Source organism: Cygnus olor, chromosome 8 (genome assembly GCF_009769625.2).
Source record: "Cygnus olor isolate bCygOlo1 chromosome 8, bCygOlo1.pri.v2, whole genome shotgun sequence".
NCBI classification, from domain to species: Eukaryota; Metazoa; Chordata; class Aves; order Anseriformes; family Anatidae; genus Cygnus; species Cygnus olor.
The window spans coordinates 16,392,826-16,406,883 of NC_049176.1; the positions used below are offsets into that span (position 1 = coordinate 16,392,826).

At 46.0% G+C, this 14,058-nt stretch overlaps 1 long non-coding RNA gene across 1 annotated transcript; it reads right to left on the minus strand.

Moving 5' to 3' along the window:
* Window positions 1–2,856: 2,856 nt before the first annotated feature.
* On the minus strand, window positions 2,857–9,937 carry LOC121073967. The gene is made up of 3 exons (XR_005822036.1): window positions 9,163–9,937; window positions 4,113–4,263; window positions 2,857–3,909 (listed from the first exon to the last, which is right to left on the minus strand). It is a non-coding gene; the product is annotated as an uncharacterized LOC121073967 (long non-coding RNA).
* Between the last annotated feature and the right edge of the window lie 4,121 nt (window positions 9,938–14,058).

Genomic DNA, 14,058 nt, shown 5'->3' on the forward strand with positions numbered 1-14,058 from the left:
CCAGCCCACAACAGGGGCGGCTGCTGCTTTGTGTGAACGTATGGCTGTGCCCATCTCTTACGTGGCTGTATTTGGGAAGCAGCTCGGTGATGTTACACAGAGGAGTACTTGCGCTGTCCCCTCGTCCTGGCTCCTGACATGGCTGCACCATCCACAGTGGCCCCTTGGGCTGCCTCGAGGCCTTCCCAGGAAGAGCATCATAAATAGCTATGAATAGGCCTCGATATTCACTCTTTCCCCCCAAAATAGCAAACACAAGTAATCCTGTGCTGAAGTGTAGCCTTCCTTAGTCAACACAACTCAATTAAGCAGTATCCTCCCTGTAATAGTCCCCTTCGATCAACCTACCGTTAACACCAATTCATCCATGAATCCCAGGACAAGCTGTTTTAGTTTCTGTAACAGGCTGCATTGAAACACTGAAACAGGCTAAATGTAAACACAGGCTTCATTCAATTCAAGCTAGTTGTAAGACACCACTTTTCTACTCCCATAGCCAAAGGTTTGAGAGAAGAAAAAAAAAAAATAGATACACCATGCAACAAAAACCAAAGACCTTTGTGAGACTCACATCCTGAGAAATGTTTCATTCCGTGTAGCTTCTTAATGTTTTATACATTCCTGAACGGGGGGTGGGAGGACTATGTGAGAGAGAAGCAGAGAGCAGATCTGACAAAAAAGCTAGGGAGTTGGCTCTGAGGACAAGCTAGAGACACACTTTCTGGTTGTAATGGTGGGCAAAGTCACTATCTCTTGATTTTTGATTTTGTCAGGGAAACAGGTCTTCCTTCATTCTTCAGTAGCTAACAGGCTTGGATCAAAAACTGCCAATTTCTCTGCAAGTAATTACTCTGAAAAGTAATAAAAGCCCCATTTGGGGAAAGGAAGGTTTCACTCACGTAGGTCCAGAGTCCAAGCTTTTTATTAAGCTAAAACCTGAGTCTGACACAGCAGTCAGACATTTTCCCTCCCCAAGCTCTGGATGGCAGCAGATGCGAATATACTTGAGCCACAGACTTTGGATACAGCTGAGCGAAAAGGACTGTAGCCTGCAGATTTCCCTGATGAACTCTCCTCTGCTAAATCTCGTCTCCTGTTTCTCTCTCAGTATCACCAGAGAAATACACGCAGAGAAAATGGTTATTCCCTGCCAAAGGAAATCTTTCGTCCAGCCTCACTGCTGACTTCTCAGCCAAGGATACATTATGCTTGGGCAGAACAGAGTGATTTCTAGGGCCAAACAGTCCACATACAGACGTGTTTGTGCACCCATCCCTTTACACGTGCACCCTTGTGCAAACCAGACAAGTTTCTTGCATTCAATATGAGGTTTACACAGTGGGAATTTTCCTGTACATTCACGGTTGTATGTCTCATGTTTGCAACATAGCAGCCCCTTTTCTACAACCTTTCTTGCTCTACTAGACACTAGCTATTCAGCCTGATCTGTGGCCTTGTGCTTGTGAACAGGAATGAGCAGATCTGTGCACAGATGTACAGTACAAGCAGTTTTGCTGGAGGGCACCTGCAGGGAGTGCCATGGGCCGTCTGTCTTAGTAAGCTTGCCAAAGGCCTGCAAACCCCTTACCACAATCTTCAAAATTTGAAGATTTTTTCCCCATGCAAGAAAATGCAAGGGCACAGCTGTATACATTTTGCTCTATGCAAAATAATGTAAATGTGAGGAATTAAACAAATGCATATATGTGCATGGAAGCCAAAAGCTATCCTAGGTAACAATTCATTACAAATACAGTGGGAATAAACTGATTCTCCCAGGTGGCCTGAAACAAGCAACAGTCAAAACTAAAGAATCATCTCTGCTTAAGGAATTCTGTGCATGCTGCAAGATGAGCTGCTAAGGAATGCACTAAGTGTGTCCTGACAGACTGAGAATGGGTAAAAGTAGGACCAAGGCACCTAACACTCCCTATTTGTAGGACTTGATGCCAAAAGAGGCATCTTCTTGTGAATCTCTCCAGTATTCTGCTAAAGCACATTTGTTCAGTGACTAATCCATCAGCACATTTACTCATTAGAGCATCCCGGAAAATAAATGCAATAAGAGATGCAAAACACAGTTAAGGAAAATTCAACAGGACATTAACAGTAATAACTGCAAATCAAATTACAAGAACACATGCTTCTCTTTTGCTTAGTGCCAAATGTCACAGGGTTAAACCTCTATGTTTTGTTATACTAAAAATCTGGCTATGAAAGCTTAGGTGTAGTCTCTGAAGAAACCAGTGATCACCAAAATCAGCACAGACATTCATATAGACTTCAGGAAGCTCTGAATTGGGTCAATGCACATTATGGCACGGTTACATATAAATTGTACACAACCCCCAAATATTATTATGAGAATTACTGCTATCCTATGGGTCATTTCGCCATCCGAGGAAGTTATTGACAACTGAGGTGGTTGTTATGGGGACTGCAGTCTGTCACGGAGGGCACATGACAAGGAGAACATCTGATGATGAAGAAATCGTTCTAGTACCAAATTAGCACTCCAGACATCAGACAGAGGAGGAGGTGCTTTCACATGCAACCCTGCAAACACGGATATATTTGGGATTTTAAAGTTATTGTCCCAGAACCAGCAGCTCAGGGAGAAGAAACTGGATCTGGGGGCAGACTGAGGCTACAGCAGGTATAACGTACAATTCTTTGGATTCAATACAAACAGGTCAGCAAAAGCGTATTATTTTAGACTTAATTATGATCAATGGCCCACTGTTGGTCTGAGTCTTTTTAAAACAAAGGCTCCTTCTTTTCTCCCTGCAGGACTCCAAAAAAGAAAAATCTAAGCTAAGCAAAGCCAAACAAAATGGAGACATAAAAAGAGACAGGGAACAGAACTGTATTGTACTTCATTCGTTCTTGATGGTCCAAAACATGAATGTTTCAGTTCAGTGCAGAATCTCCTTGTGCAATCCCATTCTGCTCTTGAATTCATGTTCTGCTGCTTCCTTGTTTTTCTGGTTTGGTTTGGTGGCATTTTTTTTTTTTTTTTTTGGTAAATTCTTCATAGCAGTACAGGGATAAGAGAACAATCAGTGATTTATCCACACACAGCAGCACGGTTATTGTGAAATAAAGTTCTTCTGTAGTTCGGTACTGTAACTACCCACTCCCTCTCCTCCTCTTTCTAAGTGTTGTTTTCTACTACCCTTTCATTTAAAGTATTGTCTAAAACCTAAGGAAATTGTGTAAAATGCCTATCAGTTGCAGCTAACTGTGGCTAGCAAACAGGTACTAGCAATTTTGGAGACCCCATGGTAACAAATCCTCTGTATTTCAATGCAGTGGAGTTGATCTAAATCTTATTGGCAATACTGGTACAGGGAGATGCTCTTCTGGCCTTTGATGAAAGCTGTCTGTCTCTTAACTCTGCTTAGAGGAGGTGTGATTGACATAATGTTTAAATCTACAGGAACTCATCTCTACAACCTACCCAGTGGTGCTAAAACAGCATTCACAGCAGTGGAATATATTTATATACATACTAAAATACATGCTGACACGTGACATTTTCAGGAGACAGCCTTCTTTGCATTTTAGGACAATGGGGAACAGGACAGGAACATGAGAACACTGTTGATTCTTTATAGAATACAAAATCCAGTTCCCTTTGTTTCTTCTAAAATGTTAACACAGAAGCAGATCCTTCCATCTGAGCCTAGCTGAAGAACCATGGTAACCATCCAGAGCCACGCTGATTTCAGTGGGCTTTAATGTCTGTCATCACAGCAGAAACCAGAGCCATACTATGATATTTCCAAAGCTGAAATATTATGGCTTCTGTACATATATATCGTACAGCACAAGCATAAAAAAAAGTCCCAAAATTCAGCAGGAGGGAATGGAAACATCCAGAAACGTCCTAATCACGTTACTCATTACCTACAGAAAACAAACAAACAAACAGACAAAAAACACCTCAGAATACAGATTAAAAGCTAACTTAACAAGTTTCTTCGCATAGTCCCTTTACAGGAATGACTAGAAACTTTCAGATGTGCCATAGCACAGACCTGCTGGAGCTCGTGTGCTGCTATGGCCCCACCGGTGCCTCGGCAGCCTCTCAAGCAGCAGCAGGCACTCACCAGAAAGAGCAATTGCTGCAACTTTGGGGTCACAATGACACACAGAAGTGAGGGTAGCAGAACCCACTTCAGACTTTGGTTTGATTTTGGCATAATTTCCAGCAGCTGGTTGGTTGGAAAAAGAGGATACCAGCTTCATTATCATACATCCCTAGGGGAAACAGGATATTTGCAGAGCAACCTATTAGTAATTGGCAAACTATCAGTGAAGTGCTTTACTTTTCTTGCATACAAATATTTATGAGCAATTATGCCTATTGCTTTTTAGGTTTACAACTTTTCCTTTACTCTCCCTGGAGGCCAGCTCTAGTGTTATCTAATCTTGCAGGAGAGTGCTGCTGAAGGTGGGTAGGACTCAGCTGGGCTTTTTGCCCTATATGCTCTACACCGGGCAACTCACAGCTGCATAAGTGCCCTAGGCAAAGATAGAACTGGACTTGTCCTTGCTCATTGTCCGTGCACTGTCAGCCAGTCCATCGACATCCTGGAGCACTTCAGCCAGCGGACTATTAACTCCCACGTTAGAGATGCCTGTCCCATACCTCCGCCTATACTTCCCATGCCCTTCAAAAACAACAACGACAACAACAAAAGACAAGCAAGACATATAACTAACACAAGCATACATATCCATACCAAATGTTTTTCAAGCCTTCTGTGTATGTACTTACGTACCAGAAAGGGCACAAACCCTGTAACTTTTCCCTCACAAGAAACTTTGCATTTAAGCAGATTTTATGCACATTACCTCTCTCACACGGAGTAGCTGAAATAGCAATGTGCCATCCACAGCAAGAGTTCATTCACACTGTTTTCCTAGAAAGTTTGACCATATACATTTGAAACACTTTTTAGATGGAAGCATGTACAAGGAACTGTGAGGTTCCAAGAAGATAAAACCATGAAGTTAAATAAACTTGCAGCACACAGCAGCAGTCAGACACTTATCTCGGAATATAAAAGCATGCTTATATACATTTCCCTTTAAACTAAAAGTCACCATTAACTAAGACACTGTTATTGTGACTGAAGACAAGAAGGCTGAACACAAGAGCCGTGAAGGCACTTGTCTTCTTCTAGCAAAAAATAAACTGGGTGATTTTTGCATACAGCTCAAGTGGCTGAGACGTTTAAGGCCAAAGATCTTGGTCTCTAGTCCTGCTTGTGAATATGGGTTTTATAGACAAATCCATGGGTTTGTTGCAGAAAGAAAAAAGAGAAGTCTGAAGAGAAGGACACCAGATGGGTGGGGAACTTCTCCAGGCAATCTCCCCAAAGAGATCTGTTCAGAAATTGAAAACTCGTTCCTGTCATGGGAACAGAAGAAAACCTACAGCAGGCTGCAGCATTCAGTCTGACACCGTCTTCCCTCTCTGGGCATTTAGGGGCATGTGATAACATATTTGTTACTGCTGTTTTGTAGGGAAATGGATAGAAGAGACCATAGCTCCTTTTCTTCCATGCTGCCACAAGCTTAGAAGATTTTAGGATGTAGGCTTCCCTAAAATAATTGTTCGAAAAGCTAAGAGCCGCCCATGCTCTTGTGCCTCCATCCTCAAAACTGCCTTTAAGGCACAAACTTAAAAATAAGTAAAAAAAGAAAAGAAAATTAATGGTATATTTATTTGTACTCGAATGTCACTTTCTGAAACTTTGTTCTTGGGTTTCATTCTTGAGCTTTTCTCTGTGACTCTGAGCGACATTTTTCTCACTTTCAACTTATCATTATTATTGTTATTTAAAGCTCAGGTTTCTGTGCTCTCTTGAGTCAGACTCTAGAGGTGTTCAGCAAATACTAGGTATTACAAGATCCATGATAAAATCACCAGAATGTCAACATACTGGTTGACATAACATTTCAGATATTTTTTCCCCATATTTCCAATGTAGTCTGCTTCAAGAACAATTTGCATGTGGCTCAATATATCCTGCCACGCCAATGCTCAGCATTTTCTCATTAAATTGTGTTATGCTTGTAAGTACCCCTGAAGGAGCTGGTCTGCAGAAGGAATATTCCCATAATGCAGGAAGGGAAAATTGTCATCTGCTTTTGCCGGATTTATGGTATAGTGTGTACCCAGTGGGATGAAGTCAAACCTTCGTGTAACAGTTTATTTCCAGGTTACTGGAAATAAGCTACAATAGGGGAACCAACGCACAGTTTTGCTAAAACTTATGGATCTTATGCAGAATCCTGTAGAATTTGGAAGAGAATGAGATAGCGGCAGTCTGTTGCTCACGCTGCACGCGTTCCACTTCCTATTCAATTCAAGGTGACAAAAAAAGCAGTGCTGGCTGCCTCTTAAAAGTCCCAGTGAAACATGGATTTCCTTCAGCTCCACGCTCCAGAGGCATGTGCCTCCTGAGCCAGCGTCGTTGCCTGTGGTCCCAATGCAGGAGCACATTAAGTGCACCTAACCTCCTCCAGCAGCTATCACAGACATGAGTACAGATGCACAAACCAGGTTTTCTGCACCTCTGTGCACACACACCCTTTTTGATGGCTTTTTAAATTCTCATCCTCTCACGCAGTTTATGCGCAGCCACACGAATAGCTGAATCAGCTCCCGTGAAAGGGCCTTCTGAAAGGCAGAAGTGAGCATCAGGGGAGACAGGGGCTTCAAAGGCAGTTTTTCTCACCTGGTTTTGCTAAGAAGAGGCACATAAAAGGCAACAACACCCCCAGATAGTGTGTTCCACACAACCAACCACGTGCTGCTGCGACCATGTCACTGAAGGACCCCTACTGCGGTCGCTGGAGATGACACACCATGCGCAAAACCCAAAACTGGACCCCAGTGCTTGGGTCGTTCGCACCCAGGTGCAAAGGCCCGCTTGAGCTCCCTCTGTTTTGGGGGCTGTTTGTAAGATGTCTGCCCCATGAACCATGGGGGTTAAACCAGCTCACACTTCTGCTTTCCCATGTTATTTCTAGATGCTTATATTGTTGTTTTTGTTTTTTTTTTCCTTTCTTGTTTCCTCTGGGCAACACCTCCCTCCTTTTGCATAATTTCATTAAGATGTATAAACTCTCCAAGATGTATACCAAGGGAAGAAAAGTGAAAGCTCCAATCACAGAATAAACAAAATACCAATTTCTGTCCAAGTTACACAAAAAAAACTGCAAAATCCCTTGGCAGGGGGAATGGGAGCCACCTCCCAGCAAGTGAAGGTGGGGTTCCTGTGTGTGCAGTCACATTAGTGAAGGTGTTTGTACAGACACTTGAAGTACCCAGAGTATCAACACTCCTTGCTGACGCCCGTGCCACTGCTAGTCGGACCAGCCAAATGAAAGGCAGCACCGGACATCACCCTGCCTTGTGATTGTCCTCTCCCCTGGCATACACGTGTCTCAAGTGAAAGGTCAGAGATCCCCACGTGTTTATTCACATCACAGAAAACAGACTGGTGTTCCACGTGGGACAGGGCTGCTAAGGATGTCAGCTGTAGGATGTGGAGCTTTGAATCAGAACTTCACGTCTCCTCAGATCATGTTCACCCGAGGATTTGAGCAAGGATAGGGAAGAAGAAAACCAAAGTTGCTTTTGAAGTCATATAGCCCTGCCAGGCCTGATTCCTTGAGCAAATTAAAGACTCCTGTATGCTGACCACAACAATCAAGGTAATGCCCCACCTGTCCAGGACCCATCCAGCCCAGAGAGGGCTGCACCAGAGCACCTGTCTCTGCACTGACCTTCACCGTTGTCCTCCTCGAAGCAGCCACACAAGCTGCATTTAAAGCTAGTTCCCAGGTGCTTTTGGTCTCAAGAAGGACATGGCTACAGATCAGCAACTGTGGATATGGCTTTGTCAATTCTGGCTCTCAGATTAAATCGATACTCTCACCATCTAACTGCTGCATGGGAAATGAAAATGAATTGATGGTCTTGGACCTTTTCCCAGCAGGCTAGTGTGCACATCTTGATGTCACCACAGTGAACAGCATTAGCTGGCTCTCCTCTCGAAGCTTGTGCACAGCACACAGAGCAGATACAAAGCACAAACTGCCTCCTCAGCCCCACGCCCGGCTTCTTCCTACTCCTGGATCAGGGCACCAGGGCAAGGCTGTGTGGCCAGCCTCTCGCTGCTCCTTCCCTGGCTGAACCAGATCAACAAAGGCAGGGACAACACAGAGCTTTGACATCTTTTGGGCACAAGCGTGTTTCTTTGCCTGTTACTCATGTCCTTGTAAACATTTATACCCAAATGGCATTGTAAGAACCAGATTCTGTAAGGTATTTGTATTTGCTCTTGGCATGTCTTGGACAGTGAAAAATCAATAACAGCAGTTTCACTTGCAGGAGTTTAAAGCCATGGTGTTTGCCCAGTAAACATCACATACACACAGTCCTTCATTTCCACAGAGAACTGCACAGAGGTACAAATATTGCAGGTACTTCTGATATTAGAGCTTGTAAAAGGATATTCTTACAGGATCTGAAGGGCTGGATTGTGCAACTCTTACAACACCGAGCACCTACTTGCACAAACGGCCCATTGAGAAAGCCTGGCACAGAAACGTTCCCCACGAGTCTGTGGTTTCAGTAAACCAGTAAATTAGTTAATGAAGGACGGCAGCATCTCCAAAGCAGCGGGGGTCTCAGCCCTGAATTTTAGAGGGCACCTTTTTCTGATAAACTTAGCATAAACATACAGTAAAATCCTTTCAGGAAAAAATTATCCCCATGGGTCAATAGCGTGTTGCAGTAAAATGATTCCTCCAAATCAGTGGAAGTTTTGCATTGGATTTTAATAGGGAGGAAGGATCTAGCCAGAGTCCTTACTGTTCCAAAGTGGCAGCAGAAAAGAAGAAAAAGCATTTACTCAAGTGATTTATTTCAGCAGCTTCAGGACAGCCTGTAGTTTCTTAAAGGGACGTAGTTGAAATTCAGAAATATATAAAAGACCAGTCCAAATGCCGTATGTACTTTAATCCAACAAAGATGTTGTAGGCCACTGTCAACCTGACTGTGACAAAGAAATTTCTGGAAAAAAAAAGAAAAAAGCCACAGGGAAGAGAAAAGACAGCAGAGACTGTTGTCAAACTTACAGTGGATTGAAATAGGAGCTGCTGTGTACAACGGCTCGAGTGAGCAGTTTTCAAAAGAGGCATCCTGAAAAAACAGGCTTAGAATCACTTTGGATGTAAAGCCAAAGGAATGGAAAATAAACATCTTGGGAACAGAAAAAATCCATTAAGAGGGGGCAGAGCAGAAGCAGCTTACCTCCACCCCAGCTATTGATCAGGCTCTGAGAAGCACCCCAGGTGTTCTGGAGGATGGCCACAGTGGAGCTCATTTAACCCCACGCTTTATATGACAGAGCTTCAAAAACTCAGTGGTGGAGAGGCTGAACAGCCCTGTGAACAGTCAGCATGTTGACCTGCAGGGTTTCTTTGCTTTTTGTGGTGTGTTAGGACCGATTCCAAGCTCCCTGTAATCTTAGCATTAATCTCACAAGCTGTGCCTGACTTCAATTCTACGACATAAGAAACAGGAGATTTCCAGCCCTGACTTTGACAGCCATGTATCCCCCATCTTTTACCTTTTGTGTAAGAAGTTAGGAGGAGGAACAAAGCCCCATGTCCCCAGACACAGGGACTGCTCCAGGCATGGGAGCACCCCTGCACCTCGGAGTCAGCTCCGAAGCACCCAGCTGGCTGCGCCTGGAGCCACAGCACTGCCCCAGCACAAGATGGGGGAGCCACGTTTGGGCCCTGCTGTGCACCATGCTCTGGAGAGACCTGGTTTTAGACACAGAACCAGCGAGAATGTTCTTCCCAAAACACTCATTTTGGGAAACCACTGTGTGGTTCAACACAGGCTGCTCACCGGTGCTTCACACCCCATGCCTGCTGCTGAGCTCCTCTGGGTTAGTCAGCAATTAGGACCCCCATAATGAATGTTAAAAGCATTTAATTAAACGAATACATTCAGAGTTAAACATGTGGCTGAGGCTGATCAACAGGAGCGCAAAGCTAAGCAAAGCCCCGCAGGCACAAGGACCTTGCCTGGGCGGGAAGGTGACCTGGGAGGTGCACTTCCCTCTCACTATGGGTGCTCCTCTTCTGCCCGGTAGGAACGGGCTCACCTGGCAGCAGCTGAGGCACAGGATCACAGCGGTTTCTGACCCCCAGCATGTGGTGAACCCAGCCACGTTGTGTGTGAAGGCTGACCGCTGTGGTGAGAGGGACGCAGACTTGGTCGCCACATGAGCAAAAATAGCTTTGAAGGTTTGAGGAGCTTTCCCAAACGGTAAGCATGTGAATTATTCACCCACAGTAGTGCTGGCTAGCAGGGACAGCACGGCTTCACACACATTTAACACGCTGGATTTTAAAGACAATTTCTTAACCAGATTTTAGGACAAAGCCTAGGAAAGTATCTTGTTCTCCTGGGGTCGGAGCATGCTGAGATTTTCTTAGATCTCAAATACACATAAATATCTACAGTGACAGGGAGCAATTTCCGTGTGAGTTTGCCTTTGTGTTTCGTTAAGTACGTTTCCCAGTTTTAATAGGTTAAAACCTGAGGTCCTTGGAGGCATTCTGGTTTCCAGCTATTTCACGCATTACAGTCCTGCAAACCTGGGCACATACCCAGAGCCTCCACTTGCACAGTATTTTATATCCAACTGCAGTGAGGAAAGAAGTCCACGACAAAATGCTCACAATAGGTGAGCTCAGAGAGCTTGGAGGCCACCCCCCTCAGGAATGTCCCACACACTGCAGAGAAACCAAAAGAGCAAAGCCGAGTAGCAGTCACCTGCCCCTGAGCGAAGGCACTGAGGCGTGCAGCACCCAGGTTCTTTTCCCTGCAAATCTTCAGGCCAAAGTCACGATGGAAAAAAAAAAAAAGAAAGGTCTGAGCCCTTCCCACGGGGATGCCGGGCAGTGGGTGTAGCAAGGGTCTCTGCAGGGCCGCCCAGCCCAGGGTAAGCAGGAAGGCTTGGCGGCAGAGGTGCACGAGGGGTTTAGCAGCCCTGCACTGCTTGTCCCCAGGGAGGCCCTGGCTGAGGCCCTACCAGAGGCAGCACTGAATTTGTCAGACTCAATAAACTGACAGAGCTCAGGGGAGCAGCAGGAGTAGCAAGTGTTAGGAAACAAACACGCCCAAGCAACACGTGTAGAAAGGCTGAAGGAATGGGTTCAATCTAGGGCAAAAAAAAAAATCCAAGGAGCGCAGGATGTGTTCACTGCTGAAGGGGCTGTGACGAGGTCAGTCACCAGGTGCTCTCCACACCTATCACGAACAGGATAAGAAACGCCCAACCCCAATTCCAACAAGCATCAGGGAAGCCCTTAGGACACAAAACAGTGGGAGCCTGTGGAAATTGCTGCCTACAGATGCCACAGGAACTCTTCCCAGCAGCTCCCCTGGGCTGTGAGAACTGTGGGCGCGCAGGCCCTGTGGGTCCCCGTCTGCAGCACTCCCTGGGGTGGGAGCTGCGGCCTCGCTGGGTGCCAGGGCTCTGCCCCACAAGGGCACTGCCTGCCAGGTAGGGCGGGGACAATCCCCTCACGAGGGGAAGCTGCAGCTCCCACATCAGGCCTGGGCCCTGACAGCACCAGAGGTCTCCCTGTGGGGCATGGGGGTGGCCCCCGGCCTGGTTGTGGGGTTACGGCCGTGTGGCATTAAGCACTAGGGGCTCTGCAGGGCAGAGCTTATCGCAGATAGTGGGGCAGGAAAGCACGCAAGCAACAGTCACATAGGCACTCGAAGGTCCTGAGAGACAGAGGGGAGAGAAATGTAAAATCCCAGATAAAATGAGAACCAGAATCTCAGGCTGTCCAGTGACTGAGCTTTGAGTGAGTGACTTTGGCCTGAAGATTTGCAGGGAAAAGAACCTGGGTGCTGCACGCCTCAGTGCCTTTAGGCAGGAGCAGCAGGCAGGATTTCGTGCAGTCTTTCCAAAACTTCTGAAATTTCATGCTCTGTGTGTGTGGATACTCCGTAAGGACTGTTGATGCCCCCCCCCCTTTTTTCTTATTGTGCATTTCCTGCTGTTATCATGCTCCCCATCTTCCAAACCAAATGCATCGCTTGGCAGCACATTGCATTCAACAGCATTCCCTTTATGTTGTAGCTGGGGACACAACCCCACGTGGCATCTCCCAGAGATGATGCACTGGGAGGAGCGAGGTAAGTCCAGCAGCAGCGAGGAGCCCCGCTGGCAGCGGCTGTGGCACCCCAGCCCTCTCCCAGCCCAGCTCTGCTGGGGCAGCTCCAGCAGCATCGCCTGCAACCAGCCAGTCTGCCCCATGCCTGCAATCTCGGCTCCAGAGACATGGCAGGAGGGTGTTAGGGAAAATCCACTTCTAAAAACCACCTGAAACAGCAGAACTACCCAGAACTGGTTACCAGAACAGTAACGTGTTCACACATTTATTCCTAATGGTCTATGCAACCCAATCCCAATCCACGATTCTGCTGTTTATGGGCACAACATGTTCATTTCATGGGAACAGACCTGCTCTGTGCTGGAAGGCTTCCTGCAAGAGACTGTGGTGTTAATTCAGAAGATGGCATTCTTCCCAAACAGTCATTATTAAACCAATAACCCTACGTTACCTCCAGCATCAAGGGGCAACGTGATGTTGGAGGCAAGACAGAACAAAGGTCCTGGCTCTAGCAATTGCAAAAGAGCTTAGGGGCTGTTCTCTTCAGGGAAGGGAGAGATGCAGCCTGGCCCAACTCCAGTGCCTGCGGTTTTAGCGACCCCCCCCACATCAGCTGCATTGTGTGGATGTGTACAGTTACAGAGCTGCCACTTCTGCACCCATGCCTGGCTGAATCACAGGAGCGGTTTTCATCATCTCTCTGCCAGAAGCAACATCTCCCATGACTTTTATCATGGAATGGGTGCATGTTTGTAATCAGCCTGGAAAATCTGTTTCTGAGCTTAATTCTAGAGCCTCATCTCTGCTACAGAAACAACTGTACTCAGTAACACAGCTTTCCCTCCCTTTAACAGCATGAGGAATGACTTGCTGTCCTGGGAAACTGGTCACAGCATAAGCCCTCAGGGTTTTGCAACATTAGTGCTCGATGCCTTTAGTTTAAGTGCTGAACACACTGTACAAGCACAAGTGGACAGCCTGAACTGGGAATGACTGGGAATGCTTCTGATAAAATCACCAATCATTCAGGGTACCCTGGGAACTAATTGGTAGTCCACGCCACAATTTTAACAATTCACCATGGCAGAAAAGGGGTTAATGCCAAGGTTAAAAACACTAAAGATTTTTTCTCAATTCTTTCAAGTCCGGTAACCTTAAGGACCACCCTTTTAGCATGTTCCTAAAAAAAAAAAAAAAGAAAGAAAGAAAGAAAGAAAGAAAGAAAGAAAAGCACCTTGATAAGCATTTTACTTAGGTGCCTCCCCAAGATTTATTTCTGAAGGAACAGACTACCCAGGCTCTGCAGCGCACTAACATCAGCCTTCAGCCTACAGCGAGTCAGACCAGCCATAAACCAGCGTGGTTGCCGATGGCCTTGCTGTCACTGGAGAATGCAACTTTTTGCATTACACCTGTAACAAAACTGGGGCTCATCAATACAGCACTTGTGCTTTTCACAATTATCCATGTATTTTACATTTACTAAAGAAGCACCGATTTATACACAGGAAATGTGAATCTTTTTGATGTCCATTCCCCCAGCTGAGCTGAAGGTTGGGACAAAACCAGAAGTAGGTCCCAAGTCCTGGGTGTGCTCTTCTGCCTTTAGCCTCCCTCCTCAATGAGGACCGAACAGCCGTGCCATGCTCTGTGTTATCTTCAATGCCAGTTGTTGCACGGGCAGTAATCCCATCACACAGAGTGACAGCAGCCCCGAGAAGCCACCCTCAGCTGCCACTGCACCCTATGGGCTCTGCCATCCACACTGGAATGCCTCAGGAAATTCAAGGCTTTTTCTCACCATTAGCACCCACAGAGGTTCACATC